This window comes from Triticum dicoccoides, chromosome 1B (genome assembly GCF_002162155.2).
Source record: "Triticum dicoccoides isolate Atlit2015 ecotype Zavitan chromosome 1B, WEW_v2.0, whole genome shotgun sequence".
Classification (NCBI taxonomy): Eukaryota; Viridiplantae; Streptophyta; class Magnoliopsida; order Poales; family Poaceae; genus Triticum; species Triticum dicoccoides.
Genome location: NC_041381.1, coordinates 11,503,829 through 11,508,575, shown reverse-complemented (window position 1 = coordinate 11,508,575; position 4,747 = coordinate 11,503,829).

Below are 4,747 nucleotides of genomic sequence, written 5' to 3'. Positions count from 1 at the left end.
CCCCCCCCCTTCCCCTAGTCCTATTAGGACTAGGAGAGGTGGCCGGCCCCCTCCTCCTCTTTTCCCCTCCGAGGAATCCTAGTTGGACTAGGATTGGAGGGGGAATCCTACTCCCAGAGGGAGTAGGACTCTCCTGCGCCTCCCGCCCTTGGCCGGCCAGCCTCCCCTCCTCTCCTCCTTTATATACGGAGGCAGGGGCACCTCTAAACACACAAGTTGACACAAGTTGATCCACGTGATCGATTCCTTAGCCGTGTGCGGTGCCCCCTGCCACCATATTCCTCGATAATATTGTTGCGGAGTTTAGGCGAAGCCCTGCTGCTGTAGTTCATCAAGATCGTCACCACGCCGTCGTGCTGACGAAACTCTTCCCCGACACTTTGCTGGATCGGAGTCCGGAGATCGTCATCGAGCTGAACGTGTGCTCAAACTCGGAGGTGTCGTAGTTTCGGTGCTTGATCGGTTGGATCGAGAAGACGTACGACTACTTCCTCTACGTCGTGTCATCGCTTCCGCAGTCGGTCTACGTTGGGTACGTAGAAAATACTCTCCCCTCGTTGCTATGCATCACATGATCTTGCGTGTGCGTAGGAAATTTTTTGAAATTACTACGAAACCCAACACTAAGATCCCCTAACTACAAGCATAGCTATACAACAGGAGGGATCCTTGCCCGCTCCACTCAACTACTGCGGTCGCCGGGAAAGAGAGGCGAGGAGTCGGCGGCGAGGAATTTGGCAGGGTTCTCGAAGCTCCTTTGTTGCGTCGCGAGAGGAGGAGAAACGTCTCGACTATTGGCGTTGTGTTTCGGAACTCTTCCCCAAAGTTCTGTCCATTACGAGGGTGTTCTTGCAAAAGTGTGACTCAGGTGGCTCGGGCACAACCCATCTCAATCTCAGCCATACATTCAGATCGCACGGTGCACATGGCGCGAAGGCAGGCACACCATCACCACCAACTGACATTTTTATAGAAGTATAGATATAGATATATATATATATAACTCTGACATGACTCAGCGAGTATAACTCCTGACTCGCTGACGGGGCCAGCAATATAGACTGGCCCACGCGCAAACGAGGCCCCGGCGTGTTTTTCTGTTTTTATTTTATCTTTCCTATTTTCATTTTTTGTTTTATTGTACTTTTGTTTATAATTTAAAATATTTGCATATATACAAAAAACATTTGGAAAATGTTGAATAAGTATTTAAAAATGTTACCAACCGATTCGATAAAGTGTTAAACAAGTATTTTCAAAAATGTTGAAAAGATATTCAAAAAATGTTGATCAAGCATTAAAAAACATTGAACAAGTATTTCAAAAAAATGAATAATTATTTAAAAAACGTAATCAAGCATTTTAGAAAATGATGAACAAGTATTTGAAGAATGTTAATTAAGCGTTCGAAAAATGTTGAGCAAGTATTTGAAAAATGTTGAACAAGTATTTCAAAAAAATTGAATAAGTATTTTAAAAACGTTAATCAAGCATTTTAGAAAATGTTGAACAAGTATTTGAAGGAATGATGAACAAGTATTTGAAAAATGTCAATTAAGCGTTCGAAAAATGTTGAGCAAGTATTTGAAAAATGTTGAACAGGGATCTAAAAAATATTAATCAACAATTCAAAAAATCTTGAGCAAGTTTTTGAAAAAATGTTGAAGAAGTACTGAAGAAATGTTAATCATGTATATAAAAATGTTGAACAGTGTTTGAAAAATGTTGAACAAGTTATTTCAAAAACGATGTTGATCATGGATTTAAACATGTAGAACAAGATTTAAAAAAATATTAAACAAGCATTCAAAAAATTGTGAACAAGTTTTTGAATAATGTTGAACAAATATTTGAAAAATATTGAAGAAGTATTGAACAAATGTTGATCATGTATATAAAAATGTTGGACAAGTATTTCAAAATTTTTGAACAAGTATGTGAAAAGTGTTGAACAAGTATTTGAAAAAATGTTCATCATGTATATAAAGATGGTGAACAGGTGTTTGAAAAATCTTGAACAAGTATGTGAAAACTGTTGAACGAGTATTTGAAAAAAAATGTTGATGATGTATATCAAAATGTAGAATGAAAATAAAAAAGAAAATCATAGAAGAAAAACAGAAAATAGAGAAGAGAAAGAAACCCAAACAAAAAATGAGAAGAAAAAACAAAGAAACAAAATGATAAAATTAATGAAAGAAAAACGAAGATGAAAAAAGGAAATAAAAGTAAAAAAGAAAACCGCTCGAGTAGCGTCATGTACAATGCGCCCCTCGTTCATAGAACGAAACGAACTTGGGCGGGGTGGTTAGCGCAGTGCATGATCTCGCTGGCACGCTGCAGACCAGGTTTCAACTCCTCCTCCTTTGATTTTTACGACTATGCACACGTGAATGGGCCGGCCCAATACGACGCGAAGGGGAAAAAACTTCGGCGAGAGGGTACCACTTGGGCCGCTTAAAGCGATAAACGCGTGGCGGCTGCGGTGGCGCGGAGAATCCATTCCTGGCCCCTCGCCCTCTTTTTGGTCTGAAGTTTCTGATCTATGTAGGCTACAACAGGTGGTGTGTTAGCAGACAGTGAAGGAATCAGGGGCAATAATTGATTCAGTTCAAAGCCACAACCCGAATTCAGCTTTTGAAGGTATAATCGCCCAACGAGGCGCACTAATCCTTTAACCCCGAATTCAACTATACCCATATTGAATTTGCTGTCACTGTCGAACTGAATTCTGCGCTCGATTTGTTCTCATATTGTCCAACAGGCAGCAGCACGGAAGTACAAGACTAAGTAAGTTAGTTTGACCACTGACCGGTTATCTTTCTACTTAATTATATAGTGAAGCTAGAGACTTGTTTGCAGTCAATTATGAATTGTTTAGATATGTTGCAATTTGCCATTTGAATTTCATGGAACCCGTAGGGTATGGGTATGGGTAATGCGCTCCCAAACCCGCACCAGTCTCAATATTTTCCGCCCAAACCCATACCCGTACCAACACCTCGGGTTTCAAATTTTTCCCATACCCATACCCGGCTAGTTATGGATAATACCCGCGGGTAAAGATACCCATCTCGTTATTTATATGTCAACATGTTTAAAGTTGACTAAACAATCATCAAGATTTTCAAATAATCCATTCATACATCGTACACATTCGTCAATAGACCAATCATCAACACATCCATGCATCATAGAAATTCAAAAAAAAAGTGTTAACTACGGAGCATCACCAAATTGTATGTTTGTCATGTCCGCCCTTGTCATTGGCAGAGCACATGGGTTCCTCGTAGGAGTAGCCGGACGTTGCATAGGGCAGCCGCAACCACGACCATGTCCCACCTTGTAGTCGCCACGACACCCAGGCATTTTTCCCTTTTGAAGGTGGCTGGAGGCGGGTGGAGGGAGACGAGAAGAAATCTACTTGACAAGTTGTACTTAGCGCCTGGTAACTTATGGTATTTTTTTTCTGAATCTACTCAATGACACATGAGACCTACTTGACATGGTGTAGTAGTATACGGGTTTGCGGGTTCGTGGGTATGGGTATTTCCTTCCCGTACCGTACCCACCTTACCCAATGCGTACACTTTTATCCCATTTAGAAACTCATGGGTATTTTTATTTCCAATACCCTTACCCTAATAGGGTTTTTTACCCGCCGGGTTCGCGGGTAGCGGGTACCCATTGCCTCATGATAAAGGATATATAGCTACTTCTGTAAGCTCATATTAGCTAAACTTCGCTAGAAATGGATATATCATATAGAACTGATCTACATCCTCTCAACTTGAATCAAGTGAACCTTACATTACTGACTAAGAAGAGTACTTGCTGGTTTCAGCAGATCTGCTTGTTGGTGCTGCATCTCCACCCTTCTACTCTTCGATTGTTGGGGATCTCATATTGGGCTTGGGGTTGGGGTTGGGTTCGGATTGGCATCGGGTTGGTGGGAGGGTAATGCGGCGGAGCATCGTACAAAAGGGGCGGGGCTGGTCGGTGGTAGCACGGCTTCATGGAAAGGGGAGAGGCTGCAAGGGATGTTCGAGGCGCCGGTCGACGATGACGCGACCGGTGTAAAGACGCCAACGATTTGGGTATATAGCGGCTACGGCCGTGGATTTGGAAAGTAATGCGAGGAAGGAGTTGGAGCTTAAATACACAAATTTCACCACGCAAGTCCAACCAGACCGCCTAATTATTTGATGTCACAAACACGCCTATTACATAAGCGTGAATAACAAACCCACAACTAGAGCATGAGAAGAACTTGCCCTTGTGATAAAAGGATCAAAAAAACTTAGGCCCTCTTTGATTCGCAGGATTTTCAAAACGTAGGAATAGGAAAAGTATAGGCTTGGAGTGGCATGCACACATGAATCCTACAGGATTAGCATGGAGTGTTTGATGGCACGGGAAAAGCAAAGGAATTGTAAAAAGAGGTTGGAGTAGATGTTAGATTTTCTATGAAATGTAGTACAAAAGATTCCATAGGAAAAATTCCTATGTGATTCAATCCTATGAATCAAAGGACCAACATAGGAAAAATTCTTAAGGGTTTCAATCCTCCAGAAATTCTATAGAATTCCTTTGAATCAAAGGAGCCCTTAACATATGCGCCTAATGGATAGGCAGTCTAGGCGAGGCCTTGACACGCCAAACCAGGTGCAATCCTACAAGTTTAAACACCTAATGGGTCGTGGCCAGTCAAAGACGCCTTGGGGTACGATCGACGGCTTCATGTGTG